Genomic DNA, 25,659 nt, shown 5'->3' on the forward strand with positions numbered 1-25,659 from the left:
CCAGCCTTCCCAGCGTTCAAGCCGGATGAGGAGAAGTGGGAATCATACAAGAATCGGTTTAATCATTACATCGCGCCATCGGATTGGCTGATGCAGGGGAACACCGAAAGAAAGCATATTTCCTGACCTACTGTGGAGCCATCGTCTTGATACAGCCACAGCTCTTGTGGCTCCACGTGGGTTAAAGAATGTCCCCTGGACAGAACTGTTAGAAATCCTTACTAACCACTATTCTCCTAGACCTTCACAGATTGCCAGGCGCTTCACCTTCAGAATGAGGAAGCAGGGGACAAAGAGAGCATCAATCAGTACATGGCTGCTCTCAGGACTGCAGCACTCCATTGTGGGTTTGGCAGCTATCTTGATGACATGCTCCTAGACCAGCTGGTCTGTGGGGTCAAGGACCTGCACCTACAAAGACGGCTGCTCGCCAAAAAAGACCTTAACCTCGCTCAAGCCATCGAGGTAGCCCTGGCAGAGGAGCTGGCATCTCATTCAGCCACCGAGATCCAAGGTCCTGTCACCAAGCAAACAGCAGTTCCCGTCCACTCAGAAGAGGTGGTCAACGAGGAAGACCCAAGTGGCGAGGCCGACATTCACCGCCTCCTAGCGCCAGGCGCCGCAGGCAGGAACCAGACAAGATAACACCGGGCCATCCAAGCACATCACCCTGTGCCTTTCCTGTGGTGGACCTCACCTGAGGACCACATGCAAATTCAAAGGAGCCACTTGCAACAACTGCCATAAGAAGGGGCACATTGCAAGAGTATGCCAAGCCTCACACAACGTAGCACAAAGGGCATCTTCATTCGCACATGCCGGGCCCCAAAGGCAAGTATTAAACTGTCGCACACACCTCCGCGCTAATCACACTTGCTATTCTATTAGTAAAATCTCTCTTTCCGTCTTATTAGAAGGTAAACCTTGCAACATGGAGGTTGACACGGGTCAGCGCTCTCCATTATTTCCTGGAACACCCTCAAGGAGCTTCAACCCAGCCTATCAAGAAACCGACTCAGAAGTGCCAGCTTAGCCTAAAGGACTACCAGGGGAAGACCATTCCTGTAATCGGCAGAGGCAAGTTTTTGTTAATTTTAAAACCTTTAAGGGCCACCTACCTCTAGTGGTAGTGAGCGGCAACCTCCCTACACTTTTGGGACTTGATTGGTTTCCCCACCTCGGTTTAGGGCTAACAGGAGTCCATGCTACCTCAACCTCTGACACGGACTCCCTGTTTGCTGATTACTCAGACGTATTCAGTGATGAGTTAGGGTGTTATAACGGCACCCCTATCTCATTTTCAGTCGATCCCCAGGCAGTCCCAATTCGGTTAAAACCTCGCAGAGTTCCATTCGCCATTCGGCCTAAATTAGACCTTGAATTAGATAAATTACTAAAACAAGGGATCCTGGAGCCTACAGACTTCGCCAAATGGGAGGCGCCCATCGTCACACCCCTCAAAAAGATGGTAGCCTGAGAATTTGCTCAGACTACAAGACCACAATCAATAAATTCTTGCAAGTTAGCGCTTATCCAGTACCTGTCATTCAGCATTTATTACATACTTTTGAACCTGGCACCATCTTTGCCAAATTGGACATGTCTCAAGCATATCAACAGTTCCTGTTGATGACCAAGCAACAGAACTTCAGACCATTGTCACCCACAGGGGTGCCTTCCGGTGCAAGCGTCTCCAGTTTGGCGTAAGTGTTGCCCCAGGCATTTTTCAATCCCTCATGGAGCGGATTTTACAGGGCCTTCCTGGGTAGTACCCTACTTCGATGACATCTTAGTCTCGGCCAGGAACAGACCCCAACTCTTCCAGAGAGTTCGAGCAGTCCTAGAGAGGTTCAGGCAGCATGGCCTCAAGTTAAAAAAGAAAAATGTGCCATTGCCACTAGACAGGTGGACTTTCTGGGTTATAAAATTGACGCCTCAGGCATTCACCCCCTGGAGTCCAAGGTTAAGGCAATACACGAGGCACCCACTCCAACCTCAAAGCGGAACTGCAGGCCTTTTTGGGGCTCTTGAACTTTTACGCGTCGTTCCTGCCCCATAAAGCCTCTGTGGCAGAACCCCTCCACAGACTTCTGGATAAAAAACGGTTTGGCATTGGGGACACAAAGAAGACTCCGCTTTCCGCACAGTCAAGTCGCTACTCACATCAGAGGCAGTGCTTATCCAGTTTGACCCCAACCTTCCATTAGTACTGGCAGCAGACGCATCTCCCTTCGGAATTGGGGCAGTCTTAAGCCACAGGCTCCCCAACGGCTCCGAGGCCCCTATCGCTTTTTTTCCAGGACGCTCTCTGCAACAGAGCGCAATTACAGTCAGATCGATAAAAGCCTTGGCAGCTGTTGCAGCGGTGAAGAAATTTCACGAATTTCTCTTTGGCCACTTTTTCGAGCTAGTCACGGACCACAAACCGCTCTTAGGGTTACTAGCAGGTGACAAGCAGACCCCTCAAATTCTGTCCCCCAGAATGACCAGATGGACCCTTTTCCTAGCAGCATACTCGTATAGACTCAGTGCACCGCCCAGGTAAAACATTGTCCCACGCAGACGCCCTCAGCCGCTGCCCCTGCCTGCCCCAGCTGAAGACCCTGCCCGGTCAACGCCATTTTTGAAGTCACCCAACTGGACCTCCCAATCACGGCCCTTGATATTGCCAATAAATCCAAAGCGGACAAAGCGATCGCCCAGGTACTGGACTGGGTGAGGAGGGGGTGGCCGGGCAGTGACATTGAAGCTAAATTCACTCCATTTAAGACCGCTTACAGGAACTATCGAGCTTACAGGGCTGCCTGCTGTGGGGCACTCGGTGGTCATCCCGACATCTCTGCGTACCCGAGTGCTGGAGCGTTGCACGAGGGCCACCCGGGCATCGTCAGAATGAAGCGTTGGCGCGAAGCTACATTTGGTGGCCCGGCCTCGGCGAGGACATCAACAAATGGGTAAGCTCCTGCCATCCCTGCCAGGTTTCCGTCCATCCCCCTCAATTGCCACCCCCACCAAGTGGGAAAGTGCCAACGCACCCTGGTCCAGGATTCACATCGATCTACGCAGGCCCATTGCATGGCAAAATGTTCCTCGTGGTCGTAGACTCTTACTCAAAGTGGATTGATGTGGCACAACTATCCACGACCACTTCACAAGCAGTCATCAAAGCATTGACTCGCCTGTTAGTTCACGCCACGGTCTACCAGACTCCATTGTTTCCGACAATGGTCCCCAGTCGCGTCAGCGAATTCAGTCGTTTCTGACCAACCTGGGCATTCGTCACATCTTCACGGCCCCCTTTCATCCTGCCAGTAACGGGCTGGCAGAGAGAGCCGTTAGGACCATTAAAGAAGCCCTGGCCAGGTTCAACAAGGATGACTGGCACCACAAACTATCCTGTTTCCTGTTAAGCCAGCATTCAACCCTTGCACGGTAACCAACAAGTCCCCGGCCGAGCTTCTGATGGGCAGACGCCTGCGAACTGTATTGGACAGGCTTCACCCACATTACTGCCCTGACTCTCCTCTCGCTACATCGGGAGTAGGCATTTTGTCTTGCAGGAACCCGTGTTCGCGAGAAACTTCGCTGGCGACCCATTGTGGATCCCGGGAGAAATCGTAGCCATCACAGGACCCAGATCATACCGGGTTAAGCTGGAAGATGGCCGGGTCTGGAGACGACATCTGGACCAGCTTCGGAGACGCCAGGGCACCCTCGTCAGCCGCGACTGCGTGGGCACAGACTGGTGAGAGTCCGCTGCAACTACCACACAGCAATATCTACCCCGATGACCTGCTAACACCTTCAGCCGGACCAGAGAATCCAAATGCTGACTGCGGCGACCTAGCGTCCAACCCATCCGAGCCAGAGGCGTGAGACACTCCCAGCGCCCAGCCCTTCTAGCCCCGGACCTGCTCCGACCGAGGGTGGTACTCAGGACTCATCATCGAGCCAACAGTCACCGACGGACTCTGATCCACCAAACAGCACACCAGAGTTGCGCCGCTCTGGACGTCAGCACAAACCTCCCGTATACCTCAAGGACTATGCGTGTTCGCATCTGGGGGAAGGGGTGTTATGTCCCTGGACCTTGAAGAAGTTCCCACCCAGGTCCGTTCTCGCTGCAGGGGCGGCTGCCCCTTCTCATTGGCTGGGTTTCCCCAGCAGCCTGCTATAAAAGCAGGCTGCTGGGTCCAGCCCTTTCGCTGTTCGCTGCGAGCCAGTTCCAGGCTGAGCAAGCACGTTCAGTCCTTGTAAATAAACCTTGTTGCACTAAGCCCTGGTTCAGCCTCTTATTTCCCATACTTAATACCCAGCAGTTTCCTTTCCTTGATAGGATAGGCAAATAATCATACAGCATTGAACTATTTTACAGCCAAAACACAGAAGATCCCAAAGGGACAAGTGGTGACTGAAAATCAGTATTAGTTGACCAAACTTTCAGTCTTGTGGAACAAAAAAGCTTCCATCTAGTGGAGATAGAACTCCATAGTATGCCTTCAGAAATAAGAGTGCCTCCTTCACAATCATGCAGGCTGTGTGTGTGTGTGTGTGTGTGTGTGTGTGTGTGTAGTAATTGTGCATTAACTCAGACATCTGGAACAAAATAAGTCAAGCCATGCATAGTCTTCCTTCCTTTGCACAGTTGTCAGAGTGTTTGGAGCAGAAAACATTTCTGAACACCACATGATACGTGAAGATATCCATGCCACAAATCACATGGTAAAGAAATAGCTTGCAATGCAGAGAAAACTATTCCAAACTTTCTCAAAACAAATTCTGTTCCAAACTGAAAGAATCAAAACATAAATATAATGTTTCAGTAGTGTAATACAGAGCAAAATTAAACTTTGTTATCACATTAAAGAAGTCTAAAGCTATGAAAGTGAATTAAACCTCATGTGCAGTCTTAGTTATAGCCTCACCTCCCTCTGGAATAGATTTCAACCACTCATTAGGGAATCAGATATTTAAGATTTCAAGCATATTTTTAAATATTAATTCTTATCACTGTTGTAATTGATATAACAGGTTAAACATTCTGACTGTTTCAGATGTAGATTGTTTCTGTAGATACTTTTCTCAACTACTTCTTGTCTGGATTTTAATAGTCCATATAGTGTAGTGCTAACCAAAGTTAAGATATGCTTGGAGTAAATATATTTACCACTTTATTTTTTATGTCCTATTATTTAAAATGTGTTTACTTATTCATAATTATGTTTATAATTGTAATATTTGGCTACATACTCAGGTGTGATTCTGGCAACTAATAATAATTAAAACTATATAATAATTTGAAAAAACTTCAAATTTCCAATGTTGTTTATAATTTTTGTTTGGACTGTTCCTTCTTCAGTATCCACCTTCCTGCCATTCAATATTTCCGTCCACCTTTGATAGCCTGCTGTCGGTAGCTTGTTCTCCTCTCTCCTTGATTCCTACTGAATACCATGATAGCCATTGCAGGTGTAAGTGGACATGCCAGTAGTGCCACTCGTCTTTTCAAGTAACAGTATAACTAAGAAAAGCAAGTTGACAGCATTGGTGACCCTTTCACAGATCAGTCAAAATAATTAGTACCTAAGGGCTTCCTGAAGACACTTGGAGAATTTCCTGCATCATTTGTTGGGAAAACTGCTGATGTATGAAATATAGAGATAGTCAGGGTGGAACTATTGATCCTTTGCACTTTCTTTCCTTCTGGGAGTAACGAAAAAGAAAATAGAATGACAATTAAAGCACTAGTAGCACTAGTAGAAAAATCTTTGGTAGAGATCAGATTATATATGGATTGAGTTCCATCTGAAAGCCAACTCACATCTTCTTACAGTAGCAGAAGTCATTGACAATGCTCCTTTATCTGCCTTGACTCCATCCACACAAAATTGTTTTTGTGGCTAGGAGAAGTTGCAACACTGTTTGGTCCATTATTTCTCCTGAGCAACTTTTCTGAGAATGTAACCATTTATTCAATTGAGTCCAGAATTCTCTTATTCCTTCCTTAACACATATAAACATTCCCTAATCTCCAGGGGTGGGTTTCTACCAGTTCACACCTCTTTGCTAGAACTGGTTGTTAATATTCTAAGCAGTTCAGAGAACCAGTTGTTAGAAGAAATTACTGGCCTAATCCTGTAAGGAAGGCAGGAAGGAAACATTATGGTGTTGCTTACAGAAACTGCCTCTCCGTTGACCCTTATTACATTCTTGGCAGGACTAGACTTCCTGTCTTAGGACCGTCTCTGGAGTTTTTTCCCCCTCCTTTGCTGGTACTTTGCTTGTATGGAGTGACCATTCAAAGTTACAATGGCACTGAAAAAAAGTGACTGCCATATAATATTGAAGAAAAGCTATTTTTTTAAATTTCTCTAAATGAGTCTCCTTTTCTGTTCTCTCACACTCTAATCTTCATGTCTCACAACTTCTTTCCAGCTTCTGTCTTCTTGCTGTAGTATCATTAGCCGATACATTTTTATCCAGGGCTCAGAGGATTGTTCTTTTGATTCTTCTTTTCTTTGCTTGGTCTTAATTGAGGGATTCTGTCTACCTTTAGCTCCTTCTATCTCTGCAGGTATTTAAAATCCCATCCTTTAGCACATGCCACTCCATGTGTTGAAGGGTGGAAAAAAAGGACAAAAGCTTTCTATGCACATAGACATAGTTTCTATTTTTAGTGGTTGTAGTCTTGGTATGTGTGTGTGCTTGTATATGTATGCACACACATATATGCATTTTTTTTTGTTTTTACTATAATTTCACTTCTGAATTCACTTCAATCTGAGTGAGGAGAAGGGGAAGAGGAATAAACAATTTGTTTCTGGCTTTTAAATTTCTAGCCCTTTTGTCATGTTGCTCTTGTAGACCTCTAGTCTATTCCTTTCCACCAGTTGACTTGGTGGGTCTTTCTCTTGGTAGCTGCTGAGTATCTCCAAAATCTCATCAATCTATGCCATACAACAATTCCAGGAATGCTACAATATCCCTATGGAAACATCTGCCATTTTTTATCTAGAAGGCAGACATGCCTGCATCAACAGGTTTAATAATAATAATTAATAATTCATTCTGCCACACTGTTAGTAAAGATGTGAGAACTGCTTTCTATTGGTAAAAGCTCTTTTTCTATTGTAATATTATAATTTAACAAACAAGATGTAATTTTGGAATGTTTGTCCTGGTTCACCTCACCATGCACGGGTTAGAATCAGGGGTGGGGTTCATTTTTTTAACAACCGGTTCTGTGGGCATGGCTTAGTTGGTAGGTGTGGCTTTGTGGTCATCTTATTGGCTGGGTATGGCCAACTCAATATCACTCACATTGAGGCACACATCTCCTCATCTGGCCTCTCATGACTGTGGGGATGCTGCAATAGTTGTAAGTGTGAAAAATGGTTATAAGTCACTTTTTGAAGTGCCATTGTAACTTTGAATGGTCACTCCACACAAGCAAAGTACCAGAAAAGGAGGGGAAAAAACTCCAGAGAAGTTCCAGAGACAGGAAATCTAGTCCTGCCAAGAATGTAAAAAGGGTTAACGGAAAAGAAGTTTCTATAAGCAACACCAGAATGTTTCCTTCCTGCCTTCCTTACAGAATTAGGCCAGTAATTTCTTTTAACAACCAGTTCTCCTAACTACTTAGAAAGTTTACAACCGGTTCTAGGGAATAGGTGCAAACCTGTAGAATCCCACCCCTGATTAGAATGAATTGCATCAGTGTTTTCTACTTTGCAAGTATTATCTAGAAAATGGTGATTGGTGCAGAAATTTTTCTTAGATTTTAGATTCCAGTTAAGGCCTAACCTTTACATTTTAATGTGCCCATTGTTGCTTATCTATCTTTGAAAATAAGATAAGATACATTTAAACCAATGTTTGTTATGTTGTTTAAATGTGTAGATTTATATGGCAATTTCAAATAGTAACATAATAAAGCAATTACAGTTACTTGACACATTGAGAAAATTAAATTCACTCTTGCGTCAAAACTAAAAAACGGCTTCTGAAGAACTGTGCAATATGGAAAACATTTCAACTAAAGTTATTATTTACTTGATACAGAGTATTATTAGTTTGTAATTCTGGAAAACCCTCATCATATATTTATTGCTCAAACAGCCGGCATACTGTATAAGCCTAGCTATAATGGTTGCTAAGTTTTATTATCACTAGCATATGAGAATTCATAAATAATATGATTCATTCCCTATGTTTTAAAATTAATAAGACTTTTATTTTACCACATTACTATTATAGCAGAATATACACCATGTTAACATCATTATCAAATATTGTCAGACTTTACTGGCCAGTCTCTAACTTAGCAAAAGCTTCTTTGAAACTTAACACAGTTAATTAAAAAATAAATCTTTATTGTTAACTAAAGTCATATTCCTCACTTGGTTACCTCTAACGGTTAAGATTATTGTCCTACCATGTAACCTCTTGGATTTAATGTCAATATCATTTTTCCCATCTCTTCCATGATTTAACAGTAACCCTTGTTTTATAATTCCCATAGACTATGATGAAAGAAACAGCTGCTTCTTATTGAAACATTTTGAATTCAGGGAACTCTACCATCTATCATAATCCTCAACAAAAATAATTCCATAATTATATAAACAGTTTATAAGTTATTATCAGACTTCCCAAAATGGGGTATTCAAATATATACAACTCCCACAGTCTGTAGCATTATTATTGGACTAGAAGACCTCTAAGGTCCCTTCCAACATTGCTATTCTGTTATTATGCTTGGCTGAATAATTAGCCAGTTATTTAGAATGGATTTGGAATTTTGATCCACCTATTGAGTCTTTCCCAAGCATCTGAGATAGTCTGATGTTGCTCTTTGATATTGTTAAAAGTATTGTCACAGGATTTTAGCTGTTCGAAGTAAAATTGCCTTTTGCAATTGACTGTTGGCAATCCTATCAATGTCAATGGTGTTAAGGGTGCTGCAGATGTTTATTATTATTTAAATTTATTGGCTTCCTAACTCCAAGAACTCTGGAAAGGATGCAGAAGTAGAAAAACATTAAAAAAAAACCTAAAAACATTAAGTGAAACAGACACTCTAGACTAAAATAATCTGATAAATAATAAAATCAACAAATAAAGCCGTCATAAACATCAAATCAAGCCAGGGACAGACAAATCAGGTTTTCAATGCTTTCTGAAACTGCAAGAAACACAACACTATCCTTATTTTGGGGGGAGGATTGCTGTTCCTGAGTGATTTCCAGCTATTGATGTAGCTGATGATAGTCACTTTGGTCTAGTTACAAAGAAAAATTATCCCAAAATAACCTAAAATGAATACCGTAGCAATAAATATTCCCAAGCAAAGAAGCTGCATGTTACAGTTTGATTGTGTTGCTAATTTCAGATCAATTTAATCATGAAAGTTACAAATCAACAGTGTGTTCTAGAGCAGCAGTCCCCAAACTTTCCAGCTTGGTGGCCTGGCAAATGGGGAAAGAAGGGATGGTTCTGTTAGTGTGGCAGGCATGCATGTAAGCATGCACAGCTCCATTCGCACAAATGGCAGGGATGCTTGTGCAAGTGAAGCTCTATGAGCATTTGCCTTTCACTTGTGTGGCCCGGTTCTGAATAGACTGGCCCCATAGTGGGCTGCAGTTCAAGGGTTGAAGAACCCTGCTCTGGAGTGTAAATTTCTTTGACTTAAATCCTGCCCTGTTTTGTTCTTCCTTATTTGAGTATGCATGGGTGTGCTAGAAGGCATGTCGCATACTATGACTAATACATCTTTTTTCATATATAATATGTATTAACGTTATCATCTATTATGTTTTATAAGCATGCAGCAATGTTCAAAGCACATTATAACTATTTTTCATGTTACTTTTACATCTTCACAGTACACCATGCATTAATTTTGACAAACAAATTAGACTTTTTGTTTTTGTTTTTTAAAATTCTCTTTCAACGACAGTATATATATGAGTTTAGTTAAAGAAGTTCATGTGGAAGTAAGCACACATTCCCAGTTCTGATGGCAAGCATGAAGCTTTAGGAGACAGCCTTTCATAGCTTCTTATTAGTAAGTATTGCATTTGAACATTCTTCAATTTTTCCACCAAGCAGCCCTACCTACTGTGCTCTTTCAATAATGATCTCCCACACATCTTTCAGAGTTTCAAAACAAATATATCAGAATATTTCAAATGATGCCTATGCTATGGATGTCTTAGATATGATGCAAATAAGACAACGTATTAGAACTTAAAACATCTGAAAATGTATATGAAAAATTTGCTGCACTTTTGGATAAAATCTCGGAATGGGGCGTGTGTGTGTGTATGTATGTATATATATATATATGTTTTCTTAAGTTTTTGTTGGGTATATGAATACACCAACTAGTTTGGGTGAATAAATGTATAAACCTAGGTTTAAGTGTTTGTAGCTTTAAGCACAAAAACTGCAATGTAATTTGATAATTAAGGGTGCGGTTCCAAGCAGCAGTAATAAGGCAGTGAGAGAGACGTAACACTTCCTGGTTGCTGATTCCTGGTTCCTGGTGTTACTGGTCGCTGGTCTACTGGTCTCTCTGATCTCTGCTGCCTGCTGTTTTACTCCTGTATGAGACGTCTGCTTGTTGGCTACTGTGCAAGATACCTTTTTCTACTGAACAAAAGGACTGTTTACTTGGTGAGCTGTGCATACTCAGCGTTGTCTTTGAGAGAAAGGTATCGGAAGGAGAAGATTTACAAGCAGATAAAGACATTGTATTTACTGTTAATGGACTAGGTAACTGTGTGAATTAAATAACTATTTTAAAACTACAAACAGTGTTTTTGTCTTCAGTGTGTGTATACTCTTGGGCCCAGCCTCTCTCTCATTTGGCTGCCTGGCTTGACTGCTGCTGTGCACTCTGCTTGGGGGTTTGTCCCCAAACACTAACAGTTTTCACAAGTACTTACATGTATGGCATTCAACTTTGTTCGGGTATGACGTGGGAAAATACCCGAACAAAGCTACCTTTAAGTTCTCTTTTTATCTAGCATAGACTTTTTTATAGTACTTTTAATTAGGTTTTTTTTTAAGGTTTTTATTCCATTTTTTCCACATACAACACAAGGTGGCAAGCATACTACTTCCTTCTATTTAACGGACAACAACAATCCTGTGAAATGGGCTGAAAGAAAGTGACTGATCCAAAGTCACCAGCCAATTTTTTCATGTCTAAGGCAGGATAATAATACACAGTCCCCTGGTTTCTATTCCAGCATCTTAACCACTACATTCCTGAGTTTTGTCCTTTATTTGGATTTTTCAAATATGAGTAGACAGCTATGTATCTCTGGTCTTCAAACTCTCCACCAGCAATTGAAGTAACAAATCTTTATCTCACAGATGAATTTATACAGTGCATTAATTTTAGGAGCTGTTCAAATCTAGGGGTTCAATTGTTCAGAACTGGATATTTAGAAGCTTTGTGGATATGGTATACAATCCATTTTCATTTAAGATGGGTTGTATACAGTATATGTATTCTCTCAGACAGAAAAATACAGAAGTTTATCATGTTTGTCATATGCTTCCTTGTACATAGTTTTTAAACAGGATTTTGGTGATGTAAAATATTTCTGAAAATGCTACAGAAAATTTAAAACAATGATATGAGACTTACAGTACCTAGACTACTTAACAAAGCAAGAGAATAGCTTTATAAGTTTACCATACAATATAGTGCATTATAATTACATTTAGACAATCCTATGACCCATTGGGTTATCCTTTGAGAGAAATGTAGTGCAGTCTAATGTGAGCAGAATGAACACTAAATTTTATACTGACTTTTTTTTTTACCTCCATGCTGCATGGTCTTTTAATTACATAAGAGGAGTATATATTACAAATATAAAAATGTATAGCAATGTACACCAAGCAAACTTTAATAATAGGATAACATTACCTTACCTAAACAGAGAAACAGAAAGATCATGTGCAGGCAAAAAGCAGTGGGAATGAGAGAAACTTCTGACTCCCTGCCAGCTTCCCCAATGATTTTATTTCTAGGAAGCTGACAGGGAGGATCAGAAATATGGCAATACCAAAATTTCACAAAAAGTACTAGTCTGAATAACAAGGAAGATTAATTATACAGGAGTAATGGTTTCTGGAATTTTTACGCATTCTTAGATTAACAGATTTTAGACACCTTGATTCAAAATCAAAATATCAAAAATCAAAATTTGTTGTGGTATAGTACACTATTTGGTGTAACAAGTTTTCCCAAAATATCCTTAGGAATTTCAATTAAACGCTCATCCTGTATTTGAATTTAGGCAGGATCCAATTCCAAAGATGATCAAATCTGTCAATACTGATTTGTTAAACATTTTTATTTCTATTATACCTGGTTGTTTTATAGACAAAGAATTTTTCAGAAAAGAGATTCACCACCTTAAACACAGTTTAAACAAGTATAAAGGGATTCAAATTTTTACTTTTAAAAAGCAATTTAAAATCTCTATTTTTAAATCTTTCATTCTTTCAGCTAGTTCAGGGGTATCAAACTGGTGGCCTGTGGGTTGGAGGCAACATGCACAGGCCATGCCTACCCCAGCTCCGTGAAAGGAAAAATGTAGCAATATGTCACATGACGGCATAATGTGGCGAATTTGATACCCATGAGCTAGTTCAAATAGAAATCTTTGCTAAATTAGTAGGAATAAAAAAATGGAACATGTCTACATTTATGTCTAATATAGAGCTTTTCTGCATTACATTCAGTTAATCATCTAGTCTGATTTTAAAAAAAAGAAACTGGATTTGGTATCTAGAGTAGAATGTATATTCTGTATATGCATGACCATAGTATTTAAAATCTATATACTATTTATAGGAGCAGAAATAGCAATACCCTGTGCCTCTGTGTGTCTGTATGCAGGTACACATATACACACACGACAGAGAAAGAGAGAGAGAGAGAGAATGAGAGAAAAGGGAGAATAATAAAAATTATTTCCATGTTATTGGCCAAAAAATTAGGGAGACTGGCTTCCAAGACAATAAATGAAACATATATTCTTTTCTGTATGTTTCCATCGTCATGACTATGTCTTTTTCATAGTATGCTCATTACAATGGAATGATTAGCTTCTATGTATCATGAAATGTGCAGCAAATGCCAACTACTCTGGTTCTGTTAGTATATTCCTTATCTCTCTGTCAGCAAACATTCATCTTAAATGTATTTGTGTTCTCTGTGTATTTTCCGTAGAAAGATTATCACTCAGTGTATTTAATTAAGAAACCAACAATTCACTATTCTTCCATTTTTTCCTCATGGTTGAGGCAGAGAAAGGTCTTTTTTTTGGCAATTATTTTGTAATTGAATGTCTTTTCATACACATTTCCTAGCACTCTCAAGTTTAATGTGCAGCTACTCAGAAAGTTGTCTGCTCATTATAGGACAAACGATGAGTTCTTCAAACAATCAAATAAAAAACAAGTTTTGCAGGATGTTTTCCTGTGCTCTGAATTTGCCATTAAGAAAGAAACCTTCACATTATTACTAATATTTTTTTTTCATTAAGATTGTGTTGTAATGCAACACAGCAGTTAATTTAAATAACTTTAGATATGACTTTTTTTTATCATGTGGTCCAATTAGACATTGAGTCATTTCACTGTTTATCTAGTCCAGTTTGGTTTATGTAGTTAGAGCATAGCTTTAGGGTCCCTTATAGGTTCATTCATTGTTTCAATCCTTGATTTGGCTGTATCTTTAACAGCTTAAAGTCTGATATGGGGTGCATACAGATTTTTTTTTCCTTATCAAATGCCTTACCTATTTGAACTATGATCAATGATACTTTTGCCTTCTATGAACAATAAATTACGAATTCGGGTCATTAATATGGGAGAAAATAGGGCAATGAGTCATTACATGTCCATTAGTCAATTTTCTGAAATCAAAACCTTTAGTTAATTTTCTGAGATTCTGACTGCAGAATCATCGTCATGACTAGGTTTCAAAATGTTCAAGATGGATATTCTACAAGCATCAAGTTTTTGAAGTCTTTTTTTCTAAAGAGCACTGCTCCTCTGTGCCATGTGGTTACTACTCTTATTTTAGCTAATATGAGCAACAATTTTTAAATGAATATAATCATAATATATGCCTACTGGTAGAATAGAAGGAACATTAGATTATGAATATTCAAGCAGAAAGCAGCAGGATACCTCATACAAATATGACATTTTAGAGTAGAAACTGTGAATGTCACGAATCTAGCAGCAGAAGATAAACAATGCAATATTAACAAATACTGGGTAAAAAGAGGAACAAAATATTGGAGCTCTAAGAAACATAACTTTTAAACCATTTAAGCCATTGTGTCTGATAAAACAGACGTGATATGTTAACTGCCCATTATCCTGAAACAGTTATGAATACTGGAGTTTTTTTATTGTTCTATTTTACTTTTCTCTTTACAGGTTTTAAGATTTCATGAATAAAGCAACAAATGGGATAATTCCAGTTAATAACTTTATATTGCAGTTATGTGATGATGAACAGAAACCAAGAAGCAAAACGTCCTGTAAATTTACAGTAATTCTGTAAAACAGTTTTAACTTTACACTTAGTAAAAAAAAAAAAATAGCCCAGTCAAATTAGTAGCTGAATAAAAAAAAAAATCAGTCTTATTATTTTTCTTTCACTTTTTCCTTTATAGGACTTCAGATATTGTTAATTTGTACTGAATGAGAAAAATCAAGAGGTAGACTTGGCACACTTTGCCATATACATTGTTTAGAAATAAAGGAAGGCATGGCATTATTATTACTATTGATATAAGCTGAAATACATTTTACCAAGTGCCTTCTATCTTTAAAATGTAATGAAATTATATCCTCAGGATAAGGTATATAATAATATATTATAATAATAATATAACTTATATATATATATATATATATATATATATATATATATATATATATATATATATATATATATATATAAATATATATTATAATAACTTTATAATTTATTATTCACCTTTGAGCCCAGTGCCAACTTTGAAAATTTTATGGTGAATATATATAAAGTATATCGAGATTATGTAGGTTTTCATACACACACACACACACACTAACAGAGGATTTTAAATTGGACTAATCTCAAGGAAGATTCAGGCATATTTAGTTCTGGCTAAGATTTTCTTCTCTGGGGAAAAAAATCATAATATAGAGTTTGAATAAAAGAAACTTTTAATAGCCCCTGTAAAGGAAACCTTTAAAAGAGCTATTTACCATTCATATAAATACTTGTTTCCATCTAAATTCTCATACTGTGATCAGGATCACACAGGGAAGCAGGAAAACTTTATTATTATTATTGTGTAAACTTGTGTGATTGTGTTCTGCATCATGTACTCATAAATGATCTATTCTAGGCAAACTTTTGGAGATGTCAAAAAGTTTATGAGTATAAAGATAGGAATTGCAGTGATAAAGACATCCCTAAGAAAAGAAAGACAATGTAACAGTTAACATCATATTTAGAGAATGTTTCAAGAAATGTTAGTTGATTTCTAAAAGAATATTGAATGGCATCTTAAGATATGCAATTATGGAACACTCTAAACTCAACTAACTTAGAAGATCCCAATTCATTGCTTCATAACTTTCCAAACCTATTAAAAAACAACAGTTGCAAAAGACAGTGTTTTGAATCACATTTCATCAATCTGCTGTTCACCTGCTCTGTTTATATGTCAGAATAAAATCTCCTATAAAAAAAGCTTCTCCTCAGTGATTCTTCCTGATTTAAATTTTAGTTATCATGAAAAGGTAATAAGGCACAATGGCTACCCTCCAGTTTTGGCTATCTTTTCATGCCAAAATATCCTTTTAATAGATGCTAGTAGAATTAATAATACGTTAAAAAAATAGATGGTGCCAAGTCAAGTCTGACTGTGGAGCTTGTGCCAATGTCTGGTTTTAGCATTTTGCAGCAGATTGGAAGTTTGGAGAGCTGGATAAGAGATGGTGGTGGTTCTGTAGGGTTTTTTCTCTATTGAGTTTAGTGAATGCTTCCTCTTCACTTCATTTTTCTCACTTGATTGGATGGTGGCTTGGGCATAATTGAATGTTTATACTTATATATTTTTTTATTTATTTTTGTCAATTGCTTACAAGATAATAGGTATATGTAAAAACATAGTTTTGAATACATGGGTACATAAAGAAAAATAAAAAAATAAAACAAACAACAGGACAGCGACAGTAGGCACATTGGTGCACTTATGCACACCCCCTACAGACCTCTTAGGAAAGGGGTGTGGTCAATAGTAGACAGTCTAAGGTTAAAGTTTTGGGGGTTTGGGGAAGAAACCACAGAATCAGGTAGAGTATTCCAGACATTGACCACTCTGTTGCTGAAGTCGTATTTCCTGCAATCAAGCTTGGTGCGGTTAACCTTGAGTTTGTATCTGTTGTGTGCTCTTGTGTTGTTATGGTTGAAGCTGAAGTATTCATTGACAGGTAGGACATTGCAATGTATGATTTTATATACTATACTTAGATCGGACTGAAGGTGGCGTAGTTCTAGGTTTTCTAGGTCTAGAATTTCGAGTCTGGTGGCATAAGGTATTCTGCAATGAGTAGAGGAGTGGAGAACTCTTCTTGTGAAATATTTCTGGACTTTCTCAACTGTGTTAATATCAGATACATAATGTGGGTTCCAGGCTGATGAGCTGTATTCGAGTATTGACCTAGCAAATGTTTTGTATGCTCTAGTTAGTAGTACAATATTACCGGAGAAAAAGCTACATAAGATTAGGTTAACAACTCTTAACGCCTTTTTGATTATGTAGTTACAGTGGGCTCTAGCACTTAGATCATTAGAGATGAGTACTCCAAGATCCTTGACAGAGTTTGGATCATCAACAAGGTCTTGACTATTCAGCCTGTATTTTATTTTCTGATTTTTTTTTTTTTTGCCAATATGTAGGATGGAGCATATATTTGTTGAGATTTGAAGTTGCCATTTGCTTGACTATTCTGATACATAGTCAAGGTCTTTTTGAAGGGCAGCAGTATTGTCTGTGGTGTTGAATAGCTTTACATCATCAGCAAAGAGAACGCAGTTGCTCTTGATATGATCATAGAGGTCATTTATGTAGAGTATGAAAAGAGTTGGTCCTAGATCACTGCCTTGGGGGAAACCACTGTTGACAGGTACAGAATTTGATAGGACGCTCCCAATTTTGACCATTTGTTGTCTGTTTGACAGGAATGCTTCTATCCAGTTATGAAGTTGTCCAGAGATGCCGTTAGATTTTAGTTTTAGGAGTTGTTTGTCATGTACCACTGAATCAAAGGCTTTACAGAAATCTATGTAGATTGTGTCTATTGCTCTACCCTGATCGAGTTGTGTAGTCCATATGTTTTTGCAATGTAAGAGTTCCAGATTACAGGATAGTTTTTTTCCTAAAACCAAATTGTTGCTTAGAGAGTAGGGTGGTTGTTTCTAAGTGGAGGATGATGGATTGGTTAATAATTGATTCCATGACTTTACAGGTGATGCAGGATAAAGAGATTGGTCTGTAATTTTCAACTAGGCTGGGGTCTCCCTTTTGGAAGATGGGGATGACCGTGGCTTGTGACCATAGTTTTGGCAAGGAGCTGATCCTGAAAGATTTTTCAAAGATTGTGCTTAGAGGTTCGGCTGTGGCAGTGGATAGCTTTTTTAAGAAGTAGGCACATATTCCATCTGGTCCAATAGATAGAGAAGGTTTTAGATTGCTTAGTGCTTTTTCAACATTGTCTTCTATAAAATCAATATATATTAGATCATTGTAGTTGGCTATGGTTTGACTAGGAAATACTGGGCATGATCCATTGCTGTTTACAAATACTGAGCCAAAGAATGTGTTAAAGAGGTTGGCTTTAATAGTGTTGTCGTTGCAGTCTTTACCATTAGGTCCTTTCAGAGGTGGGATAGACCTTGAGTCTTTTAGTTTGTTGTTTACAAAATTGTAGAAAGTGCGGGTGGAATTGGTGCGTAGAAGGTTTTCTTCTTGTTTAATGTGATAATTGGTGCATTCAGTTTTTATCTGGTGGCATAAATGTTTGTATCAGCTTTTGAAGTTGGCAACGTGACCAGATTTGTTTTTCTGCCAGTGATTTCTTTTTGGATTGAAGCTTCCTTATTGTTAAGGGTAATTTGTTTTTTCTGTTTTGGGGAATTGTTAATGGTATATATAGTTTGATGACTCTTTTGACTTCAAGTAAAAATATGTTGTAATGGTCTTCAACAGTATTGCATCCAGTGAACAGAAATTCCCAATCAAGGGATGAGAGATTGTTGTTTATAAGACCATAGTTGCCTTCTTTGAAGTTATAATTGGGGATTCCATCGTTGTGATGATTTTTGTGTGGATGTATGTTGAGGCAAAAGTCTATCATGTTGTGATCACTGTTGGAAAAGGGTTCTTTAGTTTGTATCCTGTAAATTGAATTCAAACTATTGCAGAAGATGAGATCGAGGCAGTTGTTAAGTCTAGTGTTGTTGGTTACTAGTTGTTCTAGTCACAGATTTGTTACTGCATTGTATAAGGTTGCATGTGTGGGTTCAGTTGTACATTCGTTATGGGTCCAGTTAATATGAGGTGAATTGAAGTTACCAAGAAAGATAAAAGCATGTGCGCAGGATGCTGTAGTAGTACAGGATGCTGTAGTACCTTGAACTCATTTCTTTGGTAGGGCTGCTGCTGGCTGGTGTTTTGGTTGTACTATCTTGTCCCTCAAGCTAGCAGCTGGATTACTGGGTTATGTAAAGGAGTTGTGATACATGAATCAGCTGTTGGTGCTCTGAGTAACATCTGGCCACATGGCAATGGAGGGGAGGGGAGCAGCACTAAAGTTTTTCATATGGCTGGCATGGAAACACTGAGCTCCAATGTGGGTGCTTGAGTCTCCCAGGACCAAGGTTTTTTATCTTTGATCTGGGTTATGTGGCACTGCTTCAGATATAAATTGTGTACAAACTGGGGATCCTCCTGGACTCACAGGTCCTGCTGGAAGATCAAGCAGTAAACGTGTTTAAGTGGCCTTTGAACATGTTCAGGATGTGTGCCTGTTATACCCATTCCTGGTGGGGAAAGCTCTGTTCCCAACCTTTCATACTATCATGCCATCCTGTTTGTACTAGTGCAATGCTCTTTAAAGAATTACATTACAAAATGCAACTGCACAAGTTGTAAATGGTGTTAGCTACAGAGGTTGCTTTGCCTGTTGGTGTGGTTCTAGATGAAATTCAAGGTGCTGGTTGGTATCTTTAAAGCTCTTGATAGGTTAGAACCAGGTTAACTGAGAGACTGTATTCTTCCAGTTGTTTCTATACAACCAATCTTCTCTGGCAGGATAGGTATTCTCAAGGATCCTGTCAATCAAGGAATGTCAGTTGGTAGGAACTAGGAAGCATGTCTTAGCTGCTGTAGCCTGTGTCTTTGGAAAAATTATCTTCCCAGAGATTAGGATAACTCTGAACCAGCTGCCCTATGGAAAGCCTTGAAAATCTGGTTATGTGGGTGGACCTGGGATCCTGAGTATGTGAAGTCAGCCTTTTCTGATTATGTTAACACTAATAGATTCTCTTGGTTCCTGTTTATATTTAATTTCTTTTTTGTATTGTGTTTTAACTGACTTCTTTTTTATGATTGTTTGCCACCACTGACACTGGTTTTAGAAGGGCAGCTATACAAAATGAATAAATAATTATTAACAAAACTTTGTTATTTTTATCTGTAGTGTGGATGGACCTGACCCATAAAATAGCCAATAATCAGACACGACTAAATTGATCTCATGATGACGATGATCATCATCATCATAATCATCAATTGTAATAATTGTTTCATTCATCTTTATTTTATTAGAAATATTCCTAATTGTTTTAATTGTTGAAACTGCTTCAAGGCTCTTATCTGTGTGAGAAAGTCAATATATAAATGTGATCAATAAAAAGAATAAAGCCATGACCTCTGTCTTTTCTGTCTTTCTCCCTGCCAATTATATTATTTCATAGCTTAACTGAATGCCTGCTGTGCCTAATGTAGAGGAAAAAGATAGTTATAACAAGGTAGGAAATTCTCCTTCCTATATGAATCTCTCTAAAAATAGCACGAGAATAGAGTTAATTAGCCACCTTTTTAACCAAATGAGACATATTTTATTGTTAAGAGATATATCCAGCTAGAACTGCAGTGACAATGTGAAAGGGCTTACATATTTTATAAGCCAGCATTTTTATCTTAAAGTTCAAAATTTTCATAAAAATGCTATTTTTAGACTATGCTAACTATTAAGATATTTAAATTTTGTGCTCAGTGTGCAACCTTGTACAGTTTAAGCAATATGAGAGTAAATGATGGGTGCCGATGCACTTCGCAACTGAGAGTTGTACGAGATGTATGTATAATCAGTTGTACACAAACCACATAGCCAGTTTATAGGATGAAGAAAAACTGAACAAACTCCTAATTTTGAGACTTAAAGGAATAAAAATCCAAGAACTCTTCCTAAGGGGAAACCCCTCCCCAACACTAATTATTAAATTAAGACAATATTCCTATATAAGAGCTAAACTCTGCTTTCATTCCAGATTTCTAATATTTCACATCTAAATTAGTTTCAAGATTTTAATTAAGTACTGGTTTATTTGAAATTATTTCTTTTTTTGTCACTATTTAATTATATTTTTATAACACCTTGAGTAGAATTCACAGTTTGATATTTTTTTATGACTAGCCATAACCATGGCTTACTGGATCTTCATTTTCAAAGAAAGTTCCTTATCTAATAAGAGAAACAGAATGAGCTTGAGTGGACCAAAAATTGAAAGCAATTTCTGATTTTTTGTTGGCTCCCCCACAAAATTTGCTTGTAGGAAGCTGGCAGATAACATTGGAAAACATGATCACACAACTGCAGGGAAGCTTCAATGGCTGTAACTAAAACAGATATTAGATTATAATACAGAAGTAGAGCGTAGTTCACCTACCTGAAGTATTGAAGAATTTTGCATTTCTCTAATTGAAAATCAAAAGTATGTTCCAGACTTTCTGGAAGTGTTTAGTTTCAGAAAACTGAAGCCATCAAATTCACATGGAAAGTAATGATGAAGAAAAATCTTGAATGTGTCCTATTTGATAGTTACTGATTGAAAAAGGTGTTGCAATTCAGTGAAAATGTCTATTCGGTATCTAGTTGTTGTGTTATTACTGCATTTCAGATTGGAGATAACTAGGAAGATATCTGAATTAAATATCAGTTTCATTTACCTGTACACACATGTACTGTTCCATATGACATATAAGTAATAGTGTAGGCAGTACTATAAATTAACTCCCAAATAAATACGATACTACTTGAGAAGTCCCCACTATCCCATCAAAGAATCAAATAAACAATGGGAGAGAATTCCGTTTATGGAAAACTAAAAAGTTTGAGATTTTTTGTTAATAGAAAAAAAAAACAACTAGGAAGAAAAGGTATGTATAGCAAAGAGTTTCTCATCTCTGCTTCCCCTTTTCCCTTTAAAGGAAAATCTGAATTATCCAGCTAAATTGTGTGTAGGAAATATGAAGATGAAATAAAATATTTTAATAGAAAAAAAGAAAAAAAATCACATGGTAGAATTCCTCACCAAAAGATAAAGTAATGACAACCATTTTGGCATATTTGAAAAGTTGATTAAACACATCAGTAGATGATCACATTGAGATGCTAAGTATTAACAGTAACAAAGGGAGTCCTATTAAGTATTTGTCCTAATTAGAACAACAAATTGGGTCCTGAAGGAAACAACAATGTGATGTCCCTTCCTTTCCTTGTACAAAACTAGTTGGATTGAGAACTAATTTTGCTTCAACACTTCTTATAAGCATTAGCATCTGCAAAATCTAACTGAAAGCATTCAATATACTGCATATCACTTTACTGTCCTCTCCAACATTTTGATTTTGACATTCAGCATCTGTTAACTGAGATGGCTATTTATGTAATGGTAAGGCTTGCTCTGTCCTATTTATGCACTTCCCTTGGTCACTTTGGGAAATGTGAGATTGGACAGGCCTTGTTTAAATTCAGGATAGTTCTTGTTAATGTCCAGCATTTTTGTTACTAGTTCAGTTGTGCTGCACTTTCATATGTCAATATTATGTTTGACCTTTCAGAAGTGACAGAGGCTCCATGTTTATTTAATTTGCTACTCATACATAATGTCAAAAGGAGCCATTAGAACCCTTTAATAATACAAAAGGCAATTTCCATTTTTGCTAACCTGCATTTTGCAATAAAAAAATGGAGTAAAACACATTCTGAATCCAGCATTTTAGTGTATTTGAAAACCATGATCCTGGGCAACATTTTAATAGAAATACTGAAGGTTAAAGACACTGTACAGGAAAAAGGGACAAGTTAATCAAAACTCCAAGATGAAAAACTACTGATCCTAAGAAAGGGAAAGAGGAAAATCTAATAAGCTTTAGTTCCTCTTCGATTGGCCAATGAGTTTTCTATTTAATTTTCTTAAGCTTGACAAAGGTGGTCAAGGAAGACAGGTTTTTATCTAAGGCTGTCTTGTAGCCATCCTGTTTGAGCCATTTGGATGCCATTCCACACTGTAGCTGTGGAAGTATTTTTCTATTAGATTCCTCTTCAGACAATGTAGCTATGTAACAGACTTTTCATAAAAACAGAGCCATTTAGCACTATGCAGAAGGCAAGGGGCAAGCTATGCCTTCAGCTGCTCATTCCCACAGTCTTACCAGTACAATCAATGTAAGGTAATTTTGTTGTGCTCCTGGGAAGGACATAGATCATGAAGGTATCTGAAATTAGTGCCATTTTGGTCAATTATCTTAGTAAATAATTCCCAAAGACTGCTGTGGGGCATATACATCTGTTTCATGAGAGAATTGCCACTGAATCACGTGAGAAATAATTTATTCTAATAGCAAATTCATTTCTGAATGTGAACATGTATATAAACTAAGTGCTATTGTAGACATATAGCATACTTGGGAAGGCTCAAATTAACAAAATAAACCCTTAGGAACAATTACAAAAAAGAATCTTGCTGGAGATTAAATATGCTGATTGGTTACAAACTGCTAATTAGATGTTGACAATGGTGAAAAACCAAGGAAGGGGTGGAAATGAACTATCTGGAAAACAAGCCAAAATCGTCTGCATTACACTCTTTTTTTCTTTTTGTTTTTTGCAATTCCTATCTTGAAGTTGGTTTTAAAATTAAGAATATCTGTAACTTTAAAATGCAAGCTCACAGGGAATGTCTAGCACAATTAAGCAATATTAAACTATCTATAGATTAATCTGTTTTTTAAAAAATAGAATGTTTCAAAATGGTCAACAACTTTTTCTGTATTTTGTATTTTTTATAGAAAGAAAAAAAGCAACTAAAGTATATAGAAAGATATGATACAAAGGGTGGGTACTTTGCATGCCAAGCACAATATTTGCTAGATACAATTTCTTTGACTAAGGCTCTGAAATTGCACAAGGAAATCAGAAAGTTCCCTTTGATTTTTGATTATTGATCTCATATTTTTCCAGTTCTTTTGCAATAATGGCAAAGTAAGGCCGTTGAATAAGCTTGCCATTCTGTTATGAATTGTTCTACAAATAGACCGAGGTTGCATGTCTGTGATTCCCATTTGCTTTCCTTTCTTCATCAGTGTCTGCAGCAAAATTTATAGACATTGAAATAAAATTTCATGTAATGGTTTAATTGTGCTAATGCACAATTATGTGCTTTCATCAGGATGTCTGATGAAAATATGTGCATCTTAGCATTTGTGTAATTATATAATCACATGGCTGTTCTTTGCTCCTTCTTCTCCAGATTTCATGCTTTCTGCCCAAAATGTAATTGAGATGGATTAAATTTAGTGTTTGATAATTTTTTCACAAACTTCTTCATTATCATGCCCACTTAGAAACATGAAAGGCAAGGCATCAATACTTGTTCACTGATTATATATATGGGATCAAAACCAATGCTATGTTCTGTCAGTATATGGGTATGCCTATACAATAATAATAATAACAATAAGAACAACATACAGCAATTAATGTTTTGCTTCCAAGTATATTTCCATCTAAAGGACCTATTTAGAAGATAATCTTGATTTCTAGCAGAAATATGTGACTAATATCATTGAAGTATGAGATCCTACTGTAGCTACAGTAAAAGAGTTTAAGTTCATTTTCTGGTACAGGAAGTTTAAATTCATTTCCTGGTGCAAGAACATTTCAAGCTGATGATTAAGAAAAGCACAGCAACTCTAAAGAATTACAGATTAGTTTAAAGGACTATGCACTTGTGGGAGAGGAAGTAAGGAAGGAAGGATGGAAGAAAGGAAGGAAGGAAGGACTTGGACTAGACAAACCATTTCTGATTCAAGAAATGGTACTAATTAACCCACAAAATGCTTCCCATTATTGGTTTGTTCCTATTGTTTTCTACTTGGCAAGTCTAGTCAAAATCCCAATTCCTTTGTACTCCCAAGAGCTCTGTCTGAATTTGTTGATGAAATATTTTCCTGGACTTTGCACCACTATTTCTTTGGGCATATTCAAGAGAAACTTATTATTTTCCTTTATCTTCCAATGTTCCTTCAGTTAAAGTAGAAATTTTCCTTCCATATAGAATTGTAACTCTAAATTTTCCCTCATTCTTTCTAACCCATATTTAGCTTTTGTAAACATATTGATTTGGACTCTGTTTTGCATGCTAAAATATTATGGCTTGATTACTGGATACCCATAATGCTAACTGAATAAATATATACCTCTTCCTGTTGGGGTATGCTAGGGATATCAAACTCATTGCCACAGCTGTGTCACATGACATGTCAGGACTTTTTTTGCCTTTGCTGAATTGAGAATGGGTGTGGCCAGCATGTGACACATCCAGGCCGAGGGCCAGGAGTTTGAACGCCCTGGTGTAAGCCATTATCCTAACCACTCATATTCATATCTCAACATCTTTGTTTTTTCTTCTTCTTTACTGTTACATAGATAGTTTAGTTTAGTTTAGTTTAATTTAGTTTAGTTTGTTGTCATTGCATCTTGTACAATGAAATCAAACACCATTTTCAGTGCACATCATGACCATGAAAATAAACACAAACACACATCCTTCACACTCCACACACCGAACCGAAAACCTGCAACACCACACTGCACTATATAGTACAATTCTAAAGAGCTAGTGTCCTAGGATAGAAGCTGTTTTTCATCCTATTTGTGCTTGTTTTTAATATTCTGTACCATCTGCTACATGGTAATAGTTCAAAAAAAGGGTGCCCAGGATGAGATGGATCTTTGAGAATATTTTGAACTTTCTTAAGGCAGTGGGAGTTATAAAGCTCTTCCAAAGAGGGGAGAGGGCAACCAGTGATCTTCTAGGCAATGATGTTAACTCTCTGGAGTGCTTTCTTATCTGCCACTGTGCAATTGGCAAACCAGAGGTGTAGTAAGTTAAGATACTCTCTATGGTGCAGCAGTAGAAGGTCACCAGCAGTTTTTCATTCAGTTGTTGTTTTCTAAAAAGTCTCAGGTAGTATAATCTCTGCTGGGTCCTTT

The sequence above is a fragment of the Pseudonaja textilis genome, chromosome 7 (assembly GCF_049901715.1).
Source record: "Pseudonaja textilis isolate UNSWEBS1 chromosome 7, rPseTex1.2, whole genome shotgun sequence".
Classification (NCBI taxonomy): Eukaryota; Metazoa; Chordata; class Lepidosauria; order Squamata; family Elapidae; genus Pseudonaja; species Pseudonaja textilis.